The following is a 15,809-nucleotide window of genomic DNA, read 5'->3' on the forward strand; positions in this document are numbered from 1 at the left end:
GTAAGTATTTTGCGAAAGAAAAAGTATATGATCAGCAACTATATTAAATTCTGGTAGCTATGTAAAAAAAGTGAGTACCGATTGAATAAAATTTCACACCATTAAAAACATATGGATAACTATTTAATAGTTACAAATCACAAAAATTACTAGTTCTTTAACACTCATTTTTGTGAAATATTAAGCAAATATGTTAATTAAATTTCGGGGTGATATTGCACGTCTAATTTTTAAATTTTAGTCTTTTACTGGTTTTAGGCTACTTGGTTGGGTACAAGTTTAGAGTTTATGCTTACGCTACGTTTATGGGGGTAACCATATAATCAGTTTTCTCTTAAATATTAAAATCATGTTTATTTGTCGATGTATGATGATATTACTGTTGCTTTATTCTGAATAATCTATATTGACCGTAGAAACTCTAAATATTTAAGGATAATAATTATCGTTATAGTTAACTGGACGGCTAACAAAACGACACAAATGTAGGATTTAGATTATCATTAAATTTTAAATCATATAAATAAGTCAATTAGCATCTTTGGACGAAAATAAAGAAAAAACAGCTCATTTTAAAACAACATTTTGTCCGGATGGGAAGTGGTTAAATAGAACATTGAGATCGTAAAGTAATTGAGTAGAAAACAATTCGTTTTATTGTATTATTGCTCGAAATACACAAAGTGTATAGAAGATAAAGTGATCACACATCCTGAACACACGAAACATATATTAAGACCAATAAAGACAAAGCAAACTTAAGCAACCTTTTGAACCCTTAATATTCCAAATTATTTAAGAAAACATTTGTCAAAACCATCTCGGACTCCATAGATTCCTTCAGTACCTTTAAGCCCTGTCAACACCACGAAAAAAAAAAAAAAAACACACAGTTCAAAGAACATATAGAGTTGAGATTATTATTTGAATAGAAACGAAGAGAATAAAATAAAACTTATATCAAAAATACTATTCGCACATTAAAATTAATATATATGTATAAATACATGTGTGTTTAATATACCTCAGTGACACCGAGGTGAACGTGCATTTCTTTCAAGACAGCAAGATCTTGTACATTGAAGTGGTTAAGCAGGGTGATACTGGATATAGTAGACATTGGCTGAATGACCAAGTCATCCATCACCATATATGTCACCACTTCTTTCACAAACCCACTACCGGGTGTTGTAGTGCTTCTACTTCTAGGATTGTGTACGGGGCAACATTCACAGCTGCAGGGAAACCGGGGAATATCGGGTTCGTATTCGTAATAAGCCGCGTTGTCATTATTAGTTGAAGAAGGCAGAAGACCCGAGATTAGAGTTGAAGAGGAAGGAGATGTTAGGTTGCAAGTGTAAGGAATGTCAAAGTTCGTCCCACATCAAAGAAAGCAAAGAAGAGTGAGGAGTTTATAAGATGAGAGACTCATTAATTTGACACCTTAAGATTTTGAATTAGATGTGGTGTCTTATCTTATGTTCTCTTACTTAATTCCTTTCTGAAGTCTTCCCGATTGTCGAGAGCTCTCCATGGTTGCCGAAAAAAATTGTTTATTGCTTATTAGTTTTTTTTTTACTTACTAACAAGTAAAATTAATTAATTAATAAATAACAAAATATTATTATTTAAATTGATTGAAAATATCTTGATGTATGTTAATTAGATAAACCTAATAATTAAGCCAATGCATATATATTTTCCACCTCAATTTTTAAACTTATTCCTTTTTCTTATATATTTTTATCGTCCTATTTTTATTATATATTCAGCAATTTATCTAACGTGTGTCCTAAAGATACATATTAAAATGATAAATTATTTTTTTAAATATAAAAAATTTAAATTTTGAATATATTTATATTTTTATTTATTAAATAAAAATATTTAAAATATTTTATTAATAGTAGTGTCATTATGTACACTAAAAATACATATTACCTAAACTCTATATTCAATATTCACTAAAAATGTGCGTTAAGTTTTAGCTAGCTAACCAGCAATAATCAATTGAATGGGTCAAGGTTTTGGATTCAAGTACACAACCCTTTCAACTCTCAATGCAATTAAGATTAGCTTTCAAACTACATATATATATATGTATTGCCTTTTAAATATGGTGAAAATTCAGGTGCAGTTGACTTCATGTAAAGTTAATAGTTGAGAGCTCTTAGATGAAATTTTAGCCAAATCATCTAATAATTTTCAATTATTAACTTCATATGAAGTCGACTACACTCCTAAATCCAGATAGTAGAATAGACACTACTAGTACTAGCTAGTCATTGTATTCCTGATCTCTTTGAGGATTTGGAGCATACAACCAAATCATGAGGGCAAAGTTCTCATAACTCATACGAATATTGGATTAATATTTGTAAACAAATGTTGATATAAATATATTTTTACAGAATTAATTTTAATTAAAATTATATTTATATTAACATGCATAATTTTTACAAACGTACTTTTTTTTAGAAAGAATGTTGTTTGAATGATAATTATTAAAATTCTTTTTTAGCATAAAATTAATATACTTTTTATATTTTTATTTGATTTATATATTTTAATCTAAATTTAATATTTCAAGAAGACATACAAAAATTCATATGAAGGTTAGTATTTCATAAACTTATGACTTTAAATACTCCTACTATTTACAACAAAATCTGGAGTTATATATACACATTGATGCATATTATTTCCTTACCCTTGTTTTTTTAACAGTGGCGACTATTGTTTTACTTAAGTAAAAAAAAAAAAAAACAGTTACTAGTAAATTAATCACCATTAATAATGCTTGCACATGAAAAAAGATAAGCATATAAAACACTAATGTAAATTTTGGTAGTGTGAATATAATAACTGATAACTATTTGATTATTTGATATATTTAATTGAATAAATAACCATTTGTACTAATGAAAGATGATATTACTGACATATGTATCCATAATAGATCGAAACTGATCTTGTACCCATGAAAATTGCCTTCCGTGTGACAAAAGTATCATGCTTTGGTTATGCACTTGCTTCGTTATTATCTGAACCTACGTGGCACCTCCAACCCTCCAAAATCCTATCCCTCTTCAATTCCATTTTTAATTTCAACCACCCATCCCTATTCCATGGCGGCAGCTTCCTCCTCCTCTGCGGCTCTTCCATCCTTTCGCACTTTTGCCTCATCCCCGCGTTCTCCTTCTCAACTCTCCCTCTTTTTCAAACCCTCCTATTGCTTCCCCAGCTTGTTATTGCATCTTCAATTTTCATAACCACAGAATTTTAGTTATCTTTGCCAGAAAAATCATTGGATTATATAAAATTGATGTCCAATTTCTACTTAAAAAAACAAAAATTAAAATTACTTGTAAACCAAAAGATAAAAAAACAATGAAAATTCAATTCAAGAAAGAGAAGTTGTCTATGCAACTGAAGCTTCTCTTCTTCGATGTTCTGCAACAAGGAGAAGAAAGGAATCGAAGGATGAGAAAATGAAGTAACAACGAAATTGAATTGAAGAGCGAAAAATAGAGAAGTACCTTCTTGGTGTAGCTAATGACAGAAGCTTTTCGAGAGAGACCGTTAGGTCCAATCTCAGGGGCGAACGACTGGTTTGAAGTAATTTCGGAAAAAGTCTCATATTCCAGCGTGGGATTTACAATCTTCAAACAGCAACGACACCTGTGGTTAGATGCTGGTTCAGAACATGATTTTTGAGGAATTGAACTCAAATTGAAAAATGGCCTTTGATGGAGGCATGACATGGTATTCTCCATCCCCCATAGGTGTTTTGTGATTGTTTGGAGGTTCTCACTTTTTTATGGAGAAGGATTTCAAAAAGAAAGAGAGTTGGGAAAGAGAATGCGAGGATGAAGTGAAGGTGTGAAGGGACGGAAGAGCGGCCATGCCGGCAAAAGAAGAAGAAGTTGCTGCCATGGAATAGGGATGAGTGGTTGAAATTAGAAATGAGATTGAAGAGAGATAGGGTTTTGGATAGGGCTGCACATGGATCGGATAATATCCGCAGATCCGCGGTAATTATCCGCATCCGATCCGAATTTCGCGGATATTATCCGATCCGCAGAGTCATCGGATCGGATCAGATCCGATCCGCACTGTGGTAGGATCGGATCGCGGATTTGGCAATGATACCCGCGGATCCGATCCGCAGATCCGCACAGATCCGCACATGACACATCATATAAATAGCTAATGTTATGTTGTTGTGACCTAACCCTAAATCCCTCGTTACGGCGCTCCTCACGACCTCACCTCTTTCACTCTCTGAACTCTGGACTCTCCTCTCAATCTCAGATCCTCACTCACTCACTCAGACTCAAACTCTGGCTCTTCTTCTCCTCTCTAATCGGCTCTACCTTGCTCTATCACCAGTGTTTGCTGTCCATTACCGTCTCCTAAGGGCATCATTTATTGTTCTTCCAGGCTCCAACTGCACGGTCGTCACCTCCTCCATTGACGCGGTGGACGGCGGTCGCGTCGTTCTCCATACACGTTCTTCATAGGTCGCGTTCTTCACTGGCGCAGCGGTCAGGGTCGGTGGTCTCCTCCAGTAGTGCGGTCACCTCCTCCATCACTCACGGTCGCGTTCATCATTTCTCATTCTCTCCAAGCAGCTTCGTGAATCTGTCAGAGTCAGACCAGCCGTCTTTCTTCTCCATCATTTTTGCTCTCGGCTCTTCAACTGATCAGGTATTATGGGTAAATTAATTTTATTTTATTTTCTCTTTTTAAAACTGTTTTAACAGTTGATGAAATTGTTGGCTAGTTTTAGGAAAATATTTCATGACTTCAAATTACTAGTGATTTCACAAGATGTAGTCCCTTATTTAAGAGCAATCAACTTCATTTCATGATCAATAGATCCAAGAATTATTGCATCAGAGAATAGAGAACCAATGATATGTTTTGAGCCAATCTGAAAGATAGAAATTAAGCATTACTTTGGCTACATAATTATTAACTTATTCCTTGTAAAGTCTCTTTCTGAAGGTGTCAACTATGGTGGCCTGAATTCTAATATTTTAAATTTAGTTATTAGCATATGGGATGTAATTTGTAAACTTTATTTCCGAGGGTGGGAAAAAATGTTGGATTCATTTCTCAAATGGCAAGTAATCCTTGAAGACAATACCATGTGATTTCTCATTTGCTGTCTCTATCCCTTGACCCTATGAAGGATATGGTTTGATTTCATTGTTTGTTCTTATAACGATAATAATATTAATATTTGTAAACTGATATAGTGTTATGGCTTATTAAAGTACTTGAATCATTGTGTTATACTGTTATTATGTATTAAAATCTGTAAATTTGAATGGTTTATTTAACTATGAACAGATATGGCATTGAGGATTTATATGGTTTAAAGGTTTAATTGTTTGAAAATTAAGATGGTTTATTTAATTGAAGTCATATGACACTGAGGGTCTGTTGTTTGTAAACTGATATAGTGTTATGGCTTATTTTAAAGTACTTGAATCATTGTGTTATACTGTTATTATGTATTAAAATCTGTAAATTTGAATGGTTTACTCAACTGTGAACAGATATGGCATTGAGAATTTATATGGTTTAAAGGTTTAATTGTTTAAAAATTAAGATGGTTTATTTAATTGAAGTCACATGGCACTGAGGGTCTGTTGTTTGTAAACTGATATAGTGTTATGGCTTATTTTAAAGTACTTGAATCATTGTGTTATACTGTTATTATGTATTAAAATCTGTAAATTTGAATGGTTTATTCAACTATGAACAGATATGGCATTGAGGATTTATATGGTTTAAAGGTTTAATTGTTTGAAAATTAAGATGGTTTATTTAATTGAAGTCATATGGCACTGAAGGTCTGTTGTTTGTAAACTGATATAGTGTTATGGCTTATTTTAAAGTACTTGAATCATTGTGTTATACTGTTATTATGTATTAAAATCTGTAAAATTGAATGGTTTACTCAACTGTGAACAGATATGGCATTGAGGATTTATATGGTTTAAAGGTTTAATTGTTTAAAAATTAAGATGGTTATTCTTGATGTGCCGACGAGGTGGAATTCTACTTATATGATGTTGGAAGTCGCCGAAAAATTTGAAAAGGCATTTGCTCGTCTTGCTAGGGAAGATGCTCATTTTGAAAGATACCTTGAAGATGATGGGGGGCCTCCTAGTGATGAGGATTGGAGTAGAGCTCGTATCTTTATACGTTTTTTACAAATTTTCTATCATGCAACGCTTTCATTCTCTAGTTCTTTGAATGTCACTTCAAATACTTTTTTCCATGTATTGTGTAAGATTTTATGCACTTTGAATAAATGGATTATGAGTGATGATTTAGTGTTGAATGGAATGGCAACAACGATGAAGGCTAAATTTGATAAGTATTGGGATGATTCTGATCATTCTTATACTTCTACTCCTTTGACTTCAGTGAACAAGCCATCTCTGAACTATCTATTACTTGTTGCTGTTTTTCTTGATCCGCGGTATAAATTGGAATATATTCAGTTTACTTTGTCTGAGATGTATGGTCAAGGTGAGAAATCTTTAAGGATCTTTAGAAAATTGAAGGATATCATTGCTAAATTGTTTGAGCAATATAGCATATGGAATCCGCGACCCCCTGAAGACACTCAAGATGCTAGCATTTCTTCAGATACTACACCAAATCCTAGTGTAGAGATGAGTGAGAATGATAGTATTACGATTGAAGATCCTATGAGCAAGTGGAAGCAAACTCAAAGGATAAAATTAAGTGAGTTGAAGAAAAATGAAATGGATAGATATTTGGAAGATGAAGTGGCGGAAGATTTTAGTGGATTTGATATATTGAGGTGGTGGAGAGGAAAGACTTTGAGGTATCGTGTTCTCTCTTGCATGGCTAGAGATATATTAGCCATTCCTGTTTCTACTGTGGCATCTGAGTCAGTTTTTAGCACGGGAGGTCGTGTCCTTGACCCTTATCGCAGTTGTTTGAGTCCCACCATTATAGAGGCGTTAATTTGCACTCAAAATTGGTTGAAGCCTGCTAAGATATTGGTTGAGCTTCATGAAGGAGATGCCGCTGTTGATTCAGGTATATAATGAATTAGTTCATTTGTATTTTATTAATTATTATTCTTTTTTGTCTTTCATTTTAAAGCATTGACATACCATGACATATTTTGTTATTGTTGAATTGAATAGAATTTTCTGGAGTTACTAGTGTCGGAGATCCTGAAGTTCAAAGTGGAATGCAATCTCATCAACCATCTTAGGTATTCAATGGTGCTTGTATTGTATTGGTATATAATAATTTATTATTCTAACATGTTTTACTAATTTTTCTTACTTGTTATTTCTTAATAGGAATGAATGCTTGCTGATATAGTGTTAATTAGAAGACTGGAAGAGATGTGTCAATTGGAACTTGTTGAGTTGCTATTTTAGTGTTTTTAGTATATTGGAATTGTTGTTTTAGTATGATTTACTGTGCTGAATTATTGAGTTGCTGTTTTAGTATGTTAAATTACTGCTTTAATGTGTTGTTTCACCAAGTATTGTTATAAATTTTATGATATTTTATTTTTAATTGTTGAGTTGCTGTTTTATTTTTAATTTTTAATTTTATGATATTTATGGACATTTTTTTCAAAAATAGAAAAAAACAGGGCCTTAAAACAAATCTTTTATTACATGGATATATCCGATATCCGATCCGATCCGCAAATACGCGGATCGGATCGGATCGGATCCGACCTAAAAAAACGCGGATATGGTATCCGATCCGATCCGATGGGTGCAGTGCGGATCGGATAGAATTTTAGCCTATATCCGATCCGATCCGATCCGTGTGCAGCCCTAGTTTTGGAGGGTTGGGAGTGCCATGTAGGTTCAGATAATAACGAAGCAAGTGCATAACTAAAGTATGGTACTTTTGTCACATAGAGAACAACTTTTGTGGTTACAAGATTAGTTTCGATCTATCATAAATACATATGTCAGCGTTATTATCTTTCATAGGTACAAATGATCATTTATTCTATTTAATTAAATTGATTAATATAATATATCTTAATATTTTAATTATTAATTTATATAAAGACGTTTCAATTGATTAATAATTACCAAACATAAATAAGCTTCAACCTCAACTTTTTACAAAATTATACTTATAGTTTGTATTAATAATAATGCAAATTTTCCTTTTGTTTTATTCTTCTATTTTTGCATCTAAAAAGCTTTAGTAAAAATTCAATTATTAGTAGCTAGTTTTTATACTTATTTCCAAAACGAGTCGATGAAAAAATTTTCTTGGGTGTTTTCCGTAAAAATAAAAAATTTACTCTTTTCAATGTAACATAAATTAAATACATTTATTTTATTTAAAAATTTAAAATTATTATTAAAAAATAGTAAAATGATAATTAAGTTATTACAAATTTTTACTTCGAACTAATTAATTTTAAAAAAATAAAATATCAATTTAATTTTCACAATAATAAACGGTAAACATGTAAATTTTTTTTTATTAATTTATCACATAAAATTTGACAATATTATTTATATGTATTGTTAACTATTATAACGTGTCTATTCATGAAAGATCATGGTATGAATAATAATTTTTAGAATGAAATTTTACCTATTTAAATAGGATTCATGATGATAAATAAAAAGAAATTGATAAAAGTTATCGAAAATATTTGGTAACCAAAATAAATTAGTCAAAAACAGAGAAAATTTGTTTTATTTAACCTTAATTAATTGTCGTGAATGCTAGATGAGATAAGGTCTGGTTGTATTTTTTTCTAAGATTACCAAAAAATTATATAGATATTCAAAAAATGATAAATATTTTACCGTCCAAAACTATAACGTTTTCATACTCATATGATATATTCATGTGGCAGCAATTCAGCAAATAACAATAGAATATATACCATGATAGATAATAAAATACATAGCAACTTCATTTGGTTTCACACTATTCTTATAATATTTTTAAGTATTTTTTTATATTTTTGGTCTAATTATGTTTATTAATTATATATTACTTTTGTCACTTATATATCATTTTTTTACAATTTTTATATTTTAATATTATTTATTTTCAACAATAATATTAAAAATATATGATATCATGATTCAGAAAAAATAGGTATGTGATGTATCTCAGAGTAGTATTTTTCTATGTTTCAATCTGCTGTCCTTTAAATTATACTCATAAATCATAATTATCTCTATTTGTGTGTCGGGCTTAAAGATACTGAAGACATGTATGCTAGAGTCCGACATGGTTCTTACAAGGGTTTTCTTTTCTGGGTCATGCTACTGTGAGGAAGTAAAACTTTTTCCTCACCTGAAGAAATGTCGTGGATGCTCCAAGAGGATACGCGTGTAGTTTTGGTTCCCATTGACTCTGGCAAGTTGTGTGACAATTGCAGAAGGGACAGAAATTGTCGAGGCTAATTAGAGGCAGTTGATCAGCACATAATCTTCTAATCAGTTAGTTGGGCTTTATTGTTCTGAAGTGAAGTTTTGGTATACCATGGTTGGAATGAGCTGGGTTATGGTTATGGGCTAAAATTTTTGCTGCTCCATTTCAAAATAATAGCAACAATAAAAAGGGTTTCGGGCTCTGCCCCTTTATCTTACCGAAATAGTAATAATAATGATGATGATCATGACAGGAAAAAATAAATTGCTACTACGTAAATTTTTTTTATTTAAAATTTTTAATTTTAAGATTAATACCATTATGTTTGTGTAATTTTTTTAATTTGAAATTATTAATTTAAAAATAACACTAGTCACTTATTCTTTAAAGCAAACAATTGATTATATATAAAGCAAACAATTGATTAAATAAAAAATTTAAAATTTACAATAATTTCATTGATTTAAGATTACTTCAAAAAACAATTATATTTTAAGGAAGACCACTCAAAAAAAAAAGTGTATTCACCATATTTTTCAAAATTTTTTGAATTTTTTATTTTTTATAAAATTATATTCAAAACCATTGAACCCTTAAAAATATTGGGGGAAGAATTTTTTCTTAAATACCATATTTTTAAACTTATTCCTCCGTGTGAGTTAAATATTTTCACAAACTAAGTAAATTTAATTTTAAATTTTAAATTAAAAATTTATATTATATTTTATTTATATAATTATACCCTAAATCTTAACATAAACCCTCAATATTAAACAATAAATTCTAATCTGTAATGATAAATTTTAAATTCTAAATCTTAAATTGTGATAATATCATAAATTCTTTTTTAATTCAAATTTCTCGTTCGTTTTTCACTCTTTGTCTCTTGGTCATTGTTACGATGGATAATCGGAGATTAATGGGCTGCACTGATAAGGTTGGCCCAAACGTCTGGAAGAGAGGATCTCCGACTAGGTTCGCGTCTGAGAGCTATCGTCCAACTTGTGTGTGTGAACGAATGGAGGGTGATACCTGCAAAGATACTCCGATACCTAAGTTAGCAAAGAGTTTTGGCAGGTTTAGAGAGTATTGGAACTTAGAGATACATGAGAGGTGTCAGTGTATTTATAGTGGTGAACCAATAACCACTGTTGGAGTAGTTCCACATTTTTATATGAATAACCGTCCCTTTATCTTAGGGAAGTTGAGATATGACCCCTGGAAGTGAGTTGAGAGATTTTAGGGGAAGTTACTTATTTGAATAAGGATTATTTGCCAGCTAATCTTCGATCCCGACTTCCTTAGGACAAGTCTGTGTTGGGTCCGACTTCTTGTGAGGAGGTCGGTGTCGAGTGAAGGCCTAATATTTGGATTGGGTCTTTTATTTAGACTTAGGCCTTAGTGTTGGATCAAGATAGGATCAGTAATGTGTCTCCCTCTCTTCTTCACTATTACGAAAAATTTTAATAATAAAAATAAAAATATTAAAAAGAAATTTAGAAATTACAATTTATATATTTTTTATTTTTTCACTTAAACAAAAATATTTTTAACATAATAAATAATTTTATATTACTGTACTTAAACATAATTGATAGATAAAAAAATAATTTTACATGAAATAACTAAATATAAAATTGCTTTATTTTTTAATAAAATATTTTAAAAAAAGATTTAACTAACTTGTGCCTTAAAGACACATTTTAAAAATATAATAATAAATTTGTTTTAATACTTTTGATGTATTTATTGCATTGAAAACATAAAAAAATAATTTTTATAATAATTTTTATAAAATATTTTCTTTTATAGTATGCTTAATAGGGCACAAGTTAGTAAAATTTTGAGTGAATACACCATCCGACTTCTGACGATCATCTCGAAAGGACAACGAGACCAAAAAAAAAAAACACCCAACCCGATCCCTGATATTTTCCTGATATTTTTTTGGGATTGATTAGCCCCTGTGTCCAAAAAAACAACATTGATTTTTTTTTTTGCATAGGGGCCTCGTTGTCCTTGCGAGATAATTGTCAGGGAACGGTTTTAGTTTTTTTTGTCAAGGGCCTCGTTGTCTTTTTTGGCACAGGGGTCTTGTTGTCCTTGCGAGATGATTGTCAGGGGCCGATTTGAGTTTTTTTTTTGTCAAGGACCTCGTTGTCTTTCGAGGTAATTGTCAGGAGCTATTTTGAATTTTTTTCTAAAATTTTTTAAAAGATATCATTTGAAAAAAAATATTTTATAAAAATTCATCCAAACAAGTCTTTTTTTTACTTTGACAAAACATTTTTTACCAAATATTTAATGTCCTATTCTAACATTACTGAATTAAAAATAAAATGACCTTTTTTCCATGTTTTTTAAATTAAGAAATTAATACACTCACTAATTTTAGTTACCACAACTTTTATAAGAGCACATGTAATTTTTTTCATTTCCTTCTCATTCTTATTACTGTCGCTTTCCCATTTTCTCTTTTTATGCATTGTCTATATCATATTTTATCTGATGCATGACAACAAAAAGGAAAAAAAATAAAAACACCAGCATATCCATTCCTTGATAGGCCTAATTTTAATCTTTAACTGTCTCCAACTTCATTTTAATATAAACAAGATACTGAACTTATTGAACCAATAACATGTGGTCAGTACAATAAACCCCAACTCACAATAGCAACCAAAAATTTCCCTGTTCAACAAAAAAGTCCAAACCCAAATAATTAATCAACATTAGCTGCCGATTACGCTGAAGTAATTACGCCCTCCCAGAATAATACCTTCCTGCCAATACTGTAGTGCCTCAGGTTGTGTCTATGCGTGCAATACAATCAACACACGCGTCCTACTTCCCTTTATGCCAAGTCACTTTAAATACGTGCTGAAAGAATCTTACTTCAGCACGGTAGCATCCGCCTTTCTTAGATTCATGAATATAATTTCGGATCTAAGAATTTTATTATATTTGTAGTAGTTTTAATTTCTACTTTATTTGCTTTAGTTGTTGAGATAGAAATGTTCATGTAATGTTTCTTCTTGTTTTAGTATGCATTTGTCTTTTAGCTATTATCCATGTATAATTGTAGAACTCTGCTAGAGAGACAATGAAAAATCTTGACAATATATACAATGAATTGATTTATTAATCTACGATGGATTAAAAATAAAAAAATCTCCTAAATTCTATTAAAAAAAATTTTTATCCCCATTTTTAAATTTTAACTATTTTAGTATTTTCTACCTGTTACCAAATTTTTTAAAATATACAATAAAATAACTATTAAATTTAGATATGAAATTTTAAATTTTTCATTTTAAATTTCAAATTTTAACTCCACAGCCGTACCCATGTCTTCCTTACCCATGCTTTTCCCTCACATGTCCATTGATGAATGTTTAGTTTAATAGGTTGGCAGATGATTATTTTAATAGGTATATGGATGATTGTTTCTTGGGTTTAGATCTTCCTCAAATTTTCCGGAAACGACCTTCTCCTACCTAGATGACGCCGGCAAGGTTCAAACCACCATCATCTTCGACCTAACGAAGGACAAAAAAGAAGCACGTCCAATAGTCAGCGGAGCTGAAGGTGAAAGGCGCGGACAGGCGTGCGACGCATTCGTGATGAAGGTGTGAAAAAAACACCTCCTGAAAGTCAACGACGAAGTTCTATTACTTTCTGACGGTAACGGAACGTTCACGAAGGCCATTGGGTGCGAGTTCAATCTGAGCGCGGCTGCCAGGATCCAGGGTGTGCAGCGTTGAACGGTTGCTAGTTACGCGGTAACCAGAAGTGACCGCGGCGACGGAAAAGAAAGGAAGAACCTGCTGAAGATCCGATACGCCAACGGAGAGACCACGTGCAGTTTTGGTCGGCCAGAACCACGCGGCGGCAGCAGAACGGTCGGCCGGGGATTGTTGCAGCGTCAATGTCAAACACCAATGGGTGTGAAATTTTGATGAGATATTGAGTAATCGTACGTATTTAAATGTTTAATTGCTAATCTTAATTTTTTAAAAGAGTAACTTAGCAGTGGACATATACTTTTCCTATCTTAATAATATAGTAAAAAGGATGATTATTAATGTAAAGCAATTGAGGAGAAAACAACTCATTTTATTGTATTATTGTTCGAAATACATTTAAGTAATAGTAAAACACAAACACATCCTGAAACAAGAAACATATATTAAGACCAACAAAGACAAAACAGACTCAAACATCTTAATTGCTGGTAAGTGGTAAAAGCTAAGAAACCATTTGAACTCTTAAAGATTCCAAATTCTTCAGGAAAACACTTGTCAAAAACCATCTCGGCGGACTGCATAGATTCCTTCAGTAGCTCCAAACCCTCTCAATAAATATATGAATTATTATTACTTAAATTGATTGAAAATATATTGATGTTAATTACATCAATTATGATACATCTATACAAATAATATTTTTATAATTAAATATATAAATCTAATAATTAAGCCAGTGTTCAATTTTCAAACTTATTCATTCTTCTTATGTATCTTTATCGTCCTGTTTTTATTATTCAACAAATATCTTGAATTTGTGTGCGTTAGCCGTTAAGTTTTAGCTAGCTAGTCAGCAATAATCAATTGAATGGGCCAAGGTTTTGGATACAAGTACACAACTCTTTCAACTCTCAATGCAATTAAGATTAGCTTTCAAACTGCATATTATAAATGCATATTTCCCTTCAAATGTAATTCTAGTGTTACTGCTACATTCCAGATAGTAGAATAATATAGTAGATAGACACTAGTACTAGTTAAATGGATTTTCTCATTTTTTTTAATTATTTGATAAAATATGATGTCTCATTTTATATTTTTTAAGTGAAATTAAAATAAATAAATAAATAAAATAAAATATTAAATAATAAAATATTATACTTTATCAAAAATAATTAAAATAAAATTTGAGACCATCTACTCTTTACTGGCTAGTCATTGTATTCCCAATCTCTTTTATCATAGTGTGTTGAAGATTTGGAGCATACAACCAAATCATCATGAGGGTAAATCATTAAAGTTTTCATAACTTACATGTGTGGTGGTAGGTTTTTGGATGAGTTAGAGTGAATATGAAATTTTGATTGGGAGAGAAAATTGTTTTAATGAGAGTTGGCACTTATCAACTAATTTCATAAAAAATTAAGACCAGTTAAATTATTACTTGGTAGAGAGGATACAGAGTGATGTGAAAATTTGATAAAAAATAGTATTTTTTTATTAATTTTTTTGTGCTGATATTACAGATAAAAATTGTCTCGGAAGAAGTCACAAGTTACAGCTTTACTAGTTTAATTTGGAGAGGTTTGATTTTGTCAAGAATTGAGCTCTTTGCATAGTTTATTTTAGTGAAAAGGGTAAATATTAAAGAGAGAGTGAGTAGATTAGGCGTCATTTATCAAAGTGATAATATATGTGTTTTGTGTAAAAAAAGATGTAGAATTTGTTCATCATTTGGTTCTTTGTTGTGAATTTACTTGACAGGTGTGGTGTGCTTGATTCACATAGTTTGATAGAGTTTAAATTATTCCAGGCACGATTACAGAACTGTTTAAAGTTGGACAGAAGAACCTGGCAAAAAAATTGAGCAGTAACTTGAAATATTTAGATGGAACGAAATGTGAGAATATTTAAAAACAAAGAAGGTGGCGTTGAAGACATCAAATTGAGATTGGTATTGAGCTTCAAAGAATGATTTAGTGTTGATCCATGTGGTTGTTGATGACAATGTCCAAGAAGATAATAGATTAGTCGTATTTGTATTTCTTTTAATTTTACCTAAGCCTTTTTTTATGACCCGTTTCTTTGTGTAGTTCCACTTTAATGTGTTGAATTTTTTTTAATTAAAAAAAATTTATATGTGATTGAATTAATGTTTATAAATAAATATATTGATATAAATATATTTTTACAGAATTAATTTTTATTAGAATTATATTGATATTAACATGATTTGTATATGAATAATTTATTACAAACCTAATTTTTAGAAAGAATGTTGTTTGAATGATAATTATTATAAAAAACGTGATTTTATGTATTTAAATTTAAAATCTGGAGTTATATATACACATTGATGCAAATTACCAAACATAAATAAGCTTCAACCTCAACTTCTTACAAATTATACTTATAGTTTGTATTAATATTAATGCAAATCTTCGTTTTCTTTTATTCTTCTATTAAAAATTCAATTAACTTCAATTTCCAAAACGAGTCAGCCGCCACTACCCTTTCCAATGCAATCCAACCACGCAGTTTTCAACTAAATATATTTATTTTATTTAAAATTTAAAAATTATCATAAAAGAAAGAAAATTAATCCTGGTTCTCATCTTTGCTAACCTTCAT

The sequence above is a fragment of the Arachis hypogaea genome, chromosome 9 (assembly GCF_003086295.3).
Source record: "Arachis hypogaea cultivar Tifrunner chromosome 9, arahy.Tifrunner.gnm2.J5K5, whole genome shotgun sequence".
Classification (NCBI taxonomy): Eukaryota; Viridiplantae; Streptophyta; class Magnoliopsida; order Fabales; family Fabaceae; genus Arachis; species Arachis hypogaea.